The sequence below is a fragment of the Littorina saxatilis genome, linkage group LG8 (assembly GCF_037325665.1).
Source record: "Littorina saxatilis isolate snail1 linkage group LG8, US_GU_Lsax_2.0, whole genome shotgun sequence".
Classification (NCBI taxonomy): Eukaryota; Metazoa; Mollusca; class Gastropoda; order Littorinimorpha; family Littorinidae; genus Littorina; species Littorina saxatilis.
In genome coordinates this window covers 73,855,308-73,868,785 of record NC_090252.1, presented here as the reverse complement: position 1 = coordinate 73,868,785, position 13,478 = coordinate 73,855,308, and the positions used below count along the sequence as shown (strand labels likewise).

The following is a 13,478-nucleotide window of genomic DNA, read 5'->3' as shown; positions in this document are numbered from 1 at the left end:
GTAACACGCTGAACCCGTGTAAATACAGTCAAATGAGAATGTTCTGTTCGAAAAGCTCTAGTTCGTGCAGGTGTCACACACCCCACGTTGTCCCTACTCCAATGAAATCATAGATACGAAAAGACAACGGTGGTCAACGGGGTGCGTACGACATGGTGCACTTAGCTTTATCTCTGCTGCTGCTGCTTAGCCGGTATGCTGGTTAGTCGGTTCGCTGGTTAGCCGGTCCGCTGGTTAGCCGGTTCGCTGGTTAGCCGGTCCGCTGGTTAGCCGGTCTCCTGGTTAGCCGGTCTCCTGGTTAGCGTAGCCTCAACAGTTCCCGCCAGAGTCAGCCGTGCAGATGTTACAGGTACGTAACGAACGAACGAAACGAACGAAGGAAGGAAGGCTGCAAACAGAAAGCATCGGTGCACTAAACATGTCAGCTACCCCTCACCCACCACCTTAAAACATGTCATCTTTAAATATCTCATCGAGCACGTGGGCCTGCACAAAACTGACTTTTTACAACAACAAAACAGCCATTTTCCGTCCTTCTCTCCCTATCTGCAAAAACCATATACAGATTAGTATTTTAGCGTCACAGAGAGTAAATTATGCGCTAACCTGGAAAGAACAACAGAGAGTATTTCATTCCACAACACAGACTCATCAACAGCGTTAAATAATGATTTATTACCTCAAAAGCCTATGATTGTAACTCTCAATGGAAGCAAAGTCCGCCTCCTCCCTGGAACAGTCTCTGTTCGTCAACAGTGACCCAAAACGTCCAGAACCCCTTGTCGAATCCTTATGCGAAAGCCATCGCCGACGAAGGAAATGTGACGACTTGTCCTCAGCAAAATACGTGGCAGGGAAAAGGAATAACTTGTGGAAGTTCCCCTAGAGTGCCGAATATGATACTCGGTGAAAAACCATCATACTCTAGTAACTGTGTGTTAGGTCCTTCCCCTTCTGCCGCTGGGTGTCAAGTGTGTCGTCCTTGAGTCTCTGACAGACCACCTAGCCAAATACACGTGACTGACCTTGTCACCAAACCAGTCCAGCTATACACGATTCTGCCTCCCCAAGCAGGAAAAAGACACGAGAAACTCAATCCCTGCAAATCCCGTGCGCGCTGTCAGCAAAAAAAACCGTCAGCCCTATGACAGCAGAAACCCGCACTGTGAAGCTCGTGCGTTTCAAAACATCCGTGCTCGTAGAGCACTGTCAGCAAAAACTGCTGTGTCCAATATCACGCACAGGCGCTTTCTATCATACATTGACCCAGAACAGGCACTCCACTGAGTGACGCTTTCTTGGTCTCTGTCACCCGATCGTGACAATCCTTCTCAGCGCAACTACTACCCCGCTCTTCTTGTCAATTTCACTGCCTTTGCCGTGAGCGGTGGCTGGCGATGCTACGAGTATACGGTCTTGCTGCGTTGCATTGCGTTCAGTTTCATTCTGTGAGTTCGACAGCTACTTGACTAAATGTTGTATTTTCGCCTTACGCGACTTGTTGACTCACATGCGAAGCAAAAGTGAGTCTATGTACTCACCCGAGTCGTCCGTCCGTCCGTCCGTCCGGACGTCCGTCCGTCCGGCCGTCCGGAAAACTTTAACGTTGGATATTTCTTGGACACTATTCAGTCTATCAGTACCAAATTTGGCAAGATGGTGTATGATGACAAGGCCCCAAAAAACATACATAGCATCTTGACCTTGCTTCAAGGTCAAGGTCGCAGGGGCCATAAATGTTGCCTAAAAACAGCTATTGTTCTCATTTTCCCCATTTTCTCTGAAGTTTTTGAGATTGAATACCTCACCTATATATGATATATAGAGCAAAGTAAGCCCCATCTTTTGATACCAGTTTGGTTTACCTTGCTTCAAGGTCAAGGTCACAGGAGCTCTTCAAAGTTGGATTGTATACATATTTTGAAGTGACCTTGACCCTGAACTATGGAAGATAACTGTTTCAAACTTAAAAATTATGTGGGGCACATGTTATGCTTTCATCATGAGACACATTTGGTCACATATGATCAAGGTCAAGGTCACTTTGACCCTTATGAAATGTGACCAAAATAAGGTAGTGAACCACTAAAAGTGACCATATCTCACGGTAGAAAGAGCCAATAAGCACCATTGTACTTCCTATGTCTTGAATGAGCAGCTTTGTGTTGCATGACCTTGGATGACCTTCACCTTGGGTCAAGGTCACATTGTATTTTGGTAGGAAAAATGTCTAAAGCAGTTCTTAGTGTATGATGTCATTACTAGGTTTAGTTATTTGACCTTGACCCTGAAGGTCAAGGTCATGTAAAGGTCAAGGTCAAGCATGTGAGTCGTATGGGCTTTGCCCTTCTTGTTTTTGTTTTGTTTTAATAAACTGAGAGAGTAAGAAAAAGACAAAAAGAGAGACAGAGCTAGAAATACAGAGAGACAGACAGAGAGACGGACCGACCGACAGAATTAGTGCGAGATAGAGATAGAGAGACACACAAACAGGGACAGACAGACAGAGACCGACATTTTGAGAAGAATGAAGAGAAAACCAGCAGTATTATATATGCATAGTCTTAAGCTGTGTTTCCATATCGCGACGCGATGGCAGCACGATAGTTGCGGCGAGGTGGCGGCAGCGTCAAAACCGATCGCAACAGTAATATCAAAGAACGCATGTTTCCATATGTGCGACGCGACGGATGCTTCATCTGGGGATTTAATCAAGTTTGAGTGAATCCTTCTTGAAGGTTTTTCTTTGTATTCATAAATTATGAGTAATCTAAGCTTAATTAGTTTGGACAACATTTTGGATGAAATTATTGCTGCTGCAGGAACATTGAATTGGCAAGTCTGTAACGGGGATATAGCTCAGTTGGTAGCGCGCTGGATTTGTGTTCAGTTGGCCGCTGTCAGCGCGAGTTCGATCCCAGGTTCGGCGGAAATTTATTTCACAGAGTCAACTTTGTGTGCAGACTCTCTTCGGTGTCCGAACCACCCCCCGTGTATACTACATTGGGTGTGCACGTTAAAGATCCCACGATTGACAAAAGGGTCTTTCCTGGCAAAATTGCTTAGGCACAGTTAATAATTGTCTACCATACCCGTGTGACTTGGAATAAGGCCGTGAAAGGTAAATATGCGCCGACATGGCTGCAATCTACTGGCCGTATAAAATTTCATCTCACACGGCATCACTGCAGAGCGCCTAGAACTGTACCCACGGAATATGCGCGATATAAGCGTCATTGATTGATTGATTGATTGAACAGTAATCGTCTCTCTGACCCCCCCCCCCCCCCCCCCTTGCTTGCTGAAAAATAAAATTAACTCTCTTCCCGTCCTCTGTCACATCCTCTGATTCTTTTGCTGTATCTTTTCCTCTTTTTTTGGTAAAAATTGTATCTTGTCTGTCTTACATTTATAACAAGGGGATAAGCGATTCTCTGACCTTGACATAACGTGAAATAATAATTCCTATCTAGATGTACATATTTATAACCACATTTAATATAAGCTTAGCTTATTGTGTGGTTACAAATGTTTATATCGCATATATATGCAAGTTATCCAAAGAATGAAATTGTTTTGAGACCTATAGCACCGTTAGTTTGTCAGAACAGGAGGTGGTCCATATCAGGCAGTTGTCCATGTTAGGCTATTTTCCCTTACGACCAGGGTGTGCTTATTGCGTGTCTTATGAGAAACAGACCGCGTGCAGAAACACACACACACTATGATGTGTTGTCGTATTATTTTTGCTTTGGTCAATCGTAGGACCCTATTCTGAGGTCTCAATATTTTCCCACGGTCTTCCCAACGCATGCGATGTCACTTTCCATTGAGCGTTTTTGCCACCATTTGGCAAGGAGTTATCAGCTGAGATAAAACGACTGTAAGTAGAACGCGAAAATCACACCTGGACTCGATCCGACCGACTGGTTCTTGTATACGCAAGAGCACTTGATAGTCTCTGCCGCGGATCATAAAATCGTATAATCTGCTGATTTTCGCATCCCGAATCTACTCAGCTTCGTCCCAATAGGCCCACTTAAAACATCACACGCGGAATTTAAATTAGCTAAGATGGACAACTGGACACCACATGTGAGAACCACGCACCAAGACATTGTCAGCATTGAGAGAATGTTTTCACGGAATTGTTTCACGATTCTGTGACACTGTTATATTGCGGGGTTATGATATTTTCTTCGTTTCTGATTTGAATTAATGTAAATGAAATCAAGTTAAAATTAAACACTATTGTTTTTTTAGAAACCAATGCGGACCCTGAAAGAAATAACGTTTCACTCAGATAAATTTTATCCAGCCTGTCACGTTTTTCATTTATACATTTTGACAGAAAAAAGAAAATAACAAAAGAAAAATTAACACATCTGTGTGGGATTAAAATCAAACGTCGATTTGTGTTACTAAAGTTACTGACCACCATGTGCATGCGAACATTTGCTGCCCCCCCCCCCCTCCACATCGTAATCGTATCGGCTCTGTCTCATTTTGCCCACCACCCCTCCCCAGGACCCCCCCCCCCCCCCCACCTTCCTTTTCAGTAAATAGCCCTTCAGTCGGAGCGGCAGTTGTCGCCACGCATCAGACTTTTTTTGAATAATTATGTGCGGTTTTTAGTATCTCCTTTACAAAGCTGATCTGATAATTAACTATCTTTTTTTTTGCAAGCAAACGACAAATTCGCCTCAAAAAATGTTATTGACAGTGCATATAGAAAAGGTAGCAAAAAAACTTGCGGGGACAAAGTGGGCGAGGGAGAGCCTGGGTGGTCAAACGGGGGCTGTGCCATGCCATATGTCACCTGCTGGTTAAACGAAAGGTTTAAAGGAACAGATATCGCACACAATATTTTGATCTTTTGATCAGTCAACCATCAATTTTGTACATCAACCCCAACAGTGTTGTTGTCCAAAAATAAAAGAATTGCATTCTGTCCTCAAACTGAACGGTAGTTCAAAGTTAAAGGGATATTGACCAAAGTGCTTTTGAGGAACAATAAAACACTCTCCCCAAAATAAACACGCAAAAAAAACACCCCACACAAATAAATAAATAAAGAAAGAAGCAAAACAGATTTACAAGGAAATTAATTATGTTCATGGTATGCTAGCGCTGTTTTTATTTTATTGTATAATAAGCATGCTGATACCGGGATGCAGTATACGTTAAATGTAAATGATATAATGCTGACTATCTAAATGTGAATCAAAAAACAAGAAAGGTAGGTTTTTTAATTTTTTTTAATTTAAATGTGAACCAGAAAAGATGCATTTCTTTTAAATTGATGGCGCCGTCAAAAACAAAAACTAAATTCTTGGTTACAAAATCAAATGAATCTTAGTAGTCGATAGTTTAGTACTATTTGTCACTTTATTAGAGGTGGTTTGACTGAGTTGCCGACTTCTCCGCTTTAATTCCTTTTCAGTTTTATCTGTACACTCTTTGTTTTCATGCGATACGTGTAACACTTTTCCCGACCTCGCACATGATGGACAGCATTCATTGGAGCGATATGTTTTCACCGGGTTTTCGCAAAATTGTATTTCATGCCACGCTATTATCGATTACCTCAAATTAAAAAAGAAACAAAGAAAAACTCCGGACAAGCGCACAAGGTAGAACCAGCGGTCAGTGCATGGGACTGCAAAAGTGCACGTGTGCGTATGCGTGTGAATACATTTTTTTTTTTAAACTAGTTAGTGTCAATATCGATCGAATGTCATTTCGATCACGTTTCAGTTTAGCGGACAAGCGTAATCGGATTCAACATACGCATACACACTCACATAGTCGGAAGAGTCGTCGAACAGGGAAAAAAATGACAAAGTAAAATATTGTAAATTGAAAAATGTTTGTGTAATTTTGCGATGAGACAGAGACAATCTGGGAAGGAAGTTTATACCCAAGTAATACTATCGAACGGGTTAGTCCGTAAGCTGCGGACAAATATTCTTACTCAAAGAGAAAAATGAAACAGGATTTTTTCAGTAAATGTAAGCTTACAGGGCTGCCGATGGGGAAAGACTGAACCACCTAAACAAATAGCAGTTCACATCGGTTGATGATTCTTCAGTCCCACAGAACTTCGGTCCATTAGGAAGTAGCCCTGTTGATTTGCTAGATTAACATCACATCGCTACCCGAACCGATTTTTATTGAAAATAAACACTTTTTTAAGCTCAGATATAATTTATCTGTAAGTTACATCACGTCTACAGTCGTTGACACAATCTAAAAACTCTATCAAATTACTCCGCCAAAGTTCCGACAAACTTACTACACATAATATGCGTCGTCTGCATGTGTTGCGCGCGCAGTCCGGGGCGTGGCTTATTAAAAAAAAATTTAAAAAAAACCCGTATTAGTCTTCTTTTTTTTTTAAGAGTTAAATTCAGATAGCACTTCATTTGGACAGCCTTGAGAAAACGGCCGTACAATACGTGTATATCTTCTTTTATCGAGAAGGAGATTAACAGCGGTGGGGTTTCAGTCATGCTTTCTAACGCCAGCTTCAATTTCAGATAATGTTAGGAGATTTCAAAATGCAAGGGGGTGGGGGTATAGAGTGGGAGGGGGGGTGTATTTTCTCTGAATCGTTTATAAGGAAGGAATGTGTTTTTTAGACCCCAATCGTCAATGTTGAAGGTCCGGTATTAAAACTTGCCCAGTGTCTGACAAAATTAGACTCAGTTTAAAATTACCCTTGACAATTTGTGCGTGAGACAGACTGATTGCCGAACGGAAAATGGAATCACTCATGTGGCGCAGTGAAGTGTAGCCAAGTACCTGCTATGTCCTTCAGCAGAAGTGGCGGAGTGCCTGTCATCTGTTTCTCATTTAGTGGCCTCACAGTGGCCGAAGATTGGATTTGATGTGACTTTTAGTACACACTTGTGAGCGTGATCTGGTAATTTCCCTTCGCTTGCGTCTGACTTTCCCGTCTTAAGCTAACATACGAGAACAAACATAATATGCAAAATTGCAAGGATCGACCTCCTTGCATGAAAAGTCAACAACACTTTGTTATTTTCTCATTGTATAGAAACCTAAAATGTGACAGCAGCCCACAGGGTTATCTGTGTTCGTACACGCCGAAGTCTGTTCACTCGAAATCGTTCTGACAATTATGTTTTATGTTCAAAGATATGTTTAAATTCAAATTCCAACGACAAAAAAAAGAGAGATAGAGAGAGAGAGAGAGAGAGAGAGAGAGAGAGAGAGAGACAGACAGACAGACAGACAGACAGACAGACAGAGAGAGAGACAGACAGACAGACAGACAGAGAGACAGACAGAGAGACAGACAGACAGACAGACAGACAGACAGACAGACAGACACAGACAGACACAGACAGAGAGAGACAGAATCAAATGTAAAGCGAACTGTTTAAACCTGTTGCGATAATTAATGTACAGTTCTGTAAAAATAAACTGTACTCTTAGTGCCCGACCCGACTCCCCAAACCTACGTCGCGGTTATCTGACGCTCTCTCTACGTCGTGCCTCTGCGTGCCTCCATTACAGAGAAATGGAAGGTGAAAATCTTTGTGTCAGTTTGACTCTTGATTTTAAACAAGTCGCGTAAGGCGAAAATACAACATTTAGTCAAGCTGTCGAACTCACAGAATGAAACTGAACGCTATGCAATTTTTCAGCAAGACCGTATACTCGTAGCATCGTCAGTCCACCGCTCATGGCAAAGGCACTGAAATTGACAAGAAGAGCGGGGTAGTTGTTGCGCTGAGAAGGATAGCACGCTTTTCTGTACCTCTCTTCGTTTTAACTTTCTGAGCGTGTTTTTAATCCAAACATATCATATCTATATGTTTTTGGAATCAGGAACCGACAAGGAATAAGATGAAAGTGTTTTTAAATTGATTTCGAAAATTTAATTTTGATCATAATTTTTGTAATTTTAATTTTCAGAGCTTGTTTTTAATCCAAATATAACATATTTATATGTTTTTTTAATCAGAAAATGATGAAGAATCAGATGAACGTAAATTTGAATCGTTTTATAAAAAAAAAATAGGCCTATTTTTTTTTTACAATTTTCAGATTTTTAATGACCAAAGTCATTAATTAATTTTTAAGCCACAAAGCTGAAATGCAATACCGAAGTCCGGGCTGTAAAAGTTGTTTCAATTTGTTTCCATTTAAAACGTCCGCTACTGGCACCTCAGTCGGACCATACATAACACTCTGAGAAGTAACCAAAGTGTTTTCTTTTAAAGTAATTTGTAACTCTCCGCTCCGCACGCCAACCAAAACAATTCCTGGGAGACGCCTACATCGTTCGGAAAAAAAAACCCACAAAAAACTGTTCCGAGCCAGGACTGAACTAGAAAGGGTTTCCATGACCACGGACGTAGCTTTGTGCCGAGGCTGATCACGTGGTCAGGTTGACCAATGGCAACGCGACCCTTTTACGGCCTCTCTATTGTCCAATGTGTGTACTCTATGACCCCTTGAAAACTTCAGCGATTGGTGTGAAGTGTACTCTTTAGAGAGGATGAGTTCAGCGGTTAATTGCTTTTAACATACTTACCTGAACAGGTTATAGGCCATTATCTCGAGATGCCTTGCTTTCGGCAACAGTTCTTTGAATCCCTCCCTCCCTCTCTCCATCTTCTCTCTACCAGTCTGTTTCTCTCTTTGTTTCTCTCTCTTTTTCACACTTTTCAACCATTAACTATTCATATTCATTTGCATAATGTAGAGCAGTCCCTAATTGGGCGACAGTTGGCTGTTAAAAGGAAAACACATAAAACAAACCAAAAAAGAACACTTTTGTAAGCTTACTACATTACTTTTGAAAAAAACCATCATTGGGTTCATTTCGCGTCATTTTGCTTTCGTCAACAGGAAAGTTTTTGTAATGCCTCTCTCCACCTCCCCATATGCTCCCCTCCCCCATTTCTGTCTCTGTTTTTTACATTTAGTCAAGTTTTGACTAAATGTTTTAACGTAGAGGGGGAATCGAGACGAGGGTCGTGGTGTATGTGCGTGCGTGTGTGTGTGTGTGTGTGTGTGTCTGTGTGTGTGTGTAGAGCGATTCAGACTAAACTACTGGACCGATCTTTATGAAATTTGACATGAGAGTTCCTGGGTATGAAATCCCCAGACCTTTTTTCATTTTTTTGATAAATGTCTTTGATGACGTCATATCCGGCTTTTCGTGAAAGTTGAGGCGGCACTGTCACGCTCTCATTTTTCAACCAAATTGGTTGAAATTTTGGTCAAGTAATCTTCGACGAAGCCCGGACTTCGGTATTGCATTTCAGCTTGGTGGCTTAAAAATTAATTAATGACTTTGGTCATTAAAAATCTGAAAATTGTAAAAAAAAATAAAAATTTATAAAACGATCCAAATTTACGTTTATCTTATTCTCCATCACTTGCTGATTCCAAAAACATATAAATATGTTATATTCGGATTAAAAACAAGCTCTGAAAATTAAATATATAAAAATTATTATCAAAATTAAATTGTCCAAATCAATTTAAAAACACTTTCATCTTATTCCTTGTCGGTTCCTGATTCCAAAAACATATAGATATGATATGTTTGGATTAAAAACACGCTCAGAAAGTTAAAACAAAGAGAGGTACAGAAAAGCGTGCTATCCTTCTTAGCGCAACTACTACCCCGCTCTTCTTGTCAATTTCACTGCCTTTGCCATGAGCGGTGGACTGACGATGCTACGAGTATACGGTCTTGCTGAAAAGTGGCATTGCGTTCAGTTTCATTCTGTGAGTTCGACAGCTACTTGACTAAATATTGTATTTTCGCCTTACGCGACTTGTTTATATTTAGTCAAGTTATGACTAAATGTTTTAACATAGAGGGGGGAATCGAGACGAGGGTCGTGGTGTATGTGTGTGTGTGTGTGTGTCTGTGTCTGAGTCTGTGTGTGTGTGTGTGTGTAGAGCGATTCAGACTAAACTACTGGACCGATCTTTATGAAATTTGACATGAGAGTTCCTGGGTATGAAATCCCCGAACGTTTTTTTTCATTTTTTTGATAAATGTCTTTGATGACGTCATATCCGGCTTTTCGTGAAAGTTGAGGCGGCACTGTCACGCCCTCATTTTTCAACCAAATTGGTTGAAATTTTGGTCAAGTAATCTTCGACGAAGCCCGGACTTCGGTATTGCATTTCAGCTTGGTGGCTTAAAAATTAATTGAAGACTTTGGTCATTAAAAATCTGAAAATTGTAAAAAAAATATTTTTTTATAAAACGATCCAAATTTACGTTTATCTTATTCTCCATCATTTTCTGATTCCAAAAACATATAAATATGTTATATTCGGATTAAAAACAAGCTCTGAAAATTAAATATATAAAAATTATTATCAAAATTAAATTTTCGAAATCAATTTAAAAACACTTTCATCTTATTCCTTGTCGGTTCCTGATTCCAAAAACATATAGATATGATATGTTTGGATTAAAAACACGCTCAGAAAGTTAAAACGAAGAGAGGTACAGAAAAGCGTGCTATCCTTCTCAGCGCAACTACTACCCCGCTCTTCTTGTCAATTTCACTGCCTTTGCCGTGAGCGGTGGACTGACGATGCTACGAGTATACGGTCTTGCTGCGTTGCATTGCGTTCAGTTTCATTCTGTGAGTTCGACAGCTACTTGACTAAATATTGTATTTTCGCCTTACGCGACTTGTTTTTCTTCTCGTGTCCCTTTGCTTGTTTGTAAGTTAGTTTGTTGATTTTCTGTTTGTTTTAATTACTGTTGATGAATTGTACGCTCTTAATATATGTTTTACGCGCAAAGTAAACATTTATTGCCGGCGTAAAATTGAAAATATTGATTACGCCTTCCTAGGCAAACCTGAGGTGGTGATCCAAATCATTGATACGTATTGGAAGGACTTCATTTACAAATAAAGAAATAAATAAGCCGTTTTAGTGATTTTTCCCCGGCGACATCCACCTTTCGAAGCCCAAGAGACATTCGCAGTGATGTAATTTGGAAACATCTGAAATAACTAACTGTAAAATGCTCCGTTACCGTTGCCGATTATTTCTTTTCATACAAACAGGATTTCACCTTCTGGCGATAATCTCTTTTGCGTTTGATTCTTGATTCTTTAAATTAATTTTTTCAGTGCTATTTAGTTGTAATCCATTACCCAAGCAGATGAAACCCGTGTGAATTACTGAACACTTAGACACTGATGTTCAGATGGTACGTGTGTGGTTACATAATTACAATAACCAAAATTGCAACCCGAACTGTCCAGTGAAGTGCTTTTCCAAGTTGCATGTGAGTGTGTGATTGTGTCTGTTCGGAGCGCTTCTAAGAAATTGTAAAAGTTTATGCGTAAGCATTTGCGATTTTCCGGTCTTGTACTTTTTCGTCAGTTTTCAGCAAACTCAGTTATATCATGTCACATTAGTGTGTGTTTCTCTTTTCTTTATTTTTTCGTGTGTGTGTGTGTGTGTGTGTGTGTGTGTGTGTGTAGTTAGTTGTGTTTTTTTTCAAAGATTTGTTTTTAGCCAAGTTGATAGAGCGCTTGGGCGACTTACTTAGAAAACAAAAACAAAACTTCCCTTTTTTTTCCAACTAAGATCCTTTATACTCGTTTTAGGAATGGGTATGCTAAGTACATTTTTCTTGGCGAATTGTTGTGTTAGCTAAGCAACATTACGTGAATCGTTAAAACATGTGGGTTTTGTTTTTTAAAGTATTCCCCGCTTAACGAATTAAGATTTCTATGCAAAACAACGTGTGTTAACCCCATGTACAAAAACAGTACATGTAGTACATGCTTGAAAGTGCAGAGTGCTGTTGCGTCCAAAGAATTGAGTATTTCAGTAATTATGTCGACTGGTGATAACACACATACAAACACGCGCACGCATTAACAAATCATAGAGAAACAAGCAAACAATTCGCAGAACAAACGTATATTAATGTGTGTGCATGCGTGAACGCGTGCATTCGTTTGCTTGACTAACTGACAATGTCAATCACGCTTTTAGAAGAGAACCGCTGATTTCAACGTGGTATGGCTTTTACGCGGTCTTATGAGCCTTCTGTAAGACGGGCACGTTCGGCCTGTAACAAAAACAGACCATCCAATAAACACCAGCGAAGATTTCATTGACGCGGCGGTCAAGTGTTTTGAGTGGAGTGGGCGGAGCTTTGGGTTTATCACATGACCATTTGGGCCAATGGATGAATGTATTTAGTATGTGCGCTACTTTACTGGCGGACCACGAAGCTCGAAGAAGGTGTCAACTTGATTTCTTCATGCAATAAATCGTTGGCAGAAAAAAAATGTTGCCCTTGGTGGAACGGGAGCCGCTCAGAAGAGGCGTGATAGAACTTGTGCGCGGTTCATGCATACACAACAATCATTTTTCTTTCAAGGTTTTATTTAACACTATGTGTTCGTAAAAAACCGTTGCTCAACAACAAAAATAAATGAATTAATATTTTTAATCCTATACATGCCGCTACAGAAGCACACAGGGAGAGGTAGACGCGGCGAGTCGTGTCGTCTGTGAGGTAACGATCGTGTCAAATCATAGTTCTGTTAACGACGCGCGCCGAACCAAGGTCAGGGGGTGGAGACAGGGTAAAGAAGAAAAAATATGTGTATTCAGATTCCTTCTTCTTTCAGTTGATCAGCTTACTTGACTTCTATTTCCCGAAAGTTTTTTTGTTTTGTGCGCAAATTATCGATTGTTGTCGTTGTGGTATAGTTGGTTGTCGATATTTTTTTCTTCTCAACATCACTGGCTTGATTTGTTTAATGATATATGTAGCAGGCAGCACACGTCTGTTTCAGAAATCGTTTGAACGTCTGAATTCTGTTATGATACAAACAATATAAGATGATATACAACTTTTACATGAGAGAAGAAAGTCAAACATTATCTACCTAGACACATGTTTGTCTTGTTAAGGTTAGCATGCGTATTTTTGTCTATGCTATTCCTTCCTACTCATGCAGATGTCGAGTGCATTTGAGGTAGAAAAAATAACAACACGGCAGTTTTGTCGCGACATTTCTCGCAATAATGTTTTTGTAAAGTTTACTTCCTCGTCCCCGGATTTTCATATGTAATTTTCCATGATGTTCGACCTGCAGCCGACTGCGAATTACTCTTAAATGTTTTGAAAGTTGCAACGCAAGTAAGCGTTTCTATCTTTCCATGAACTTTTGTTGTGTGTGAGTATATATCATTATGACATATCTGGGCCCCCGGCCGAGATTCGAACCCGCGACCCTAGGATCACAAGTCCACAACCTGAGCTACCCGGCTCCCTTGAAGCCAATCGGTGTGTTTGAATCTTTAGTCCGATCGTGCAATCAAACCTGTCCAATGAAAGCTTGTCCACCACTTTGTCTATAACGACCACACGATATATATATAATATATATATTTTTTAACATATTGTAAAGTTTTGACTAATGTTTTTAACTTAG

The 13,478-nt window shown here is 40.3% G+C and overlaps 1 protein-coding gene across 5 annotated transcripts in view; it reads left to right on the top strand.

Moving 5' to 3' along the window:
* Nucleotides 1–13,478, top strand: part of LOC138974336 (mitochondrial import receptor subunit TOM70-like) — a 554,410-nt gene that overhangs the window by 531,038 nt on the left and 9,894 nt on the right. The window lies entirely within an intron of this gene.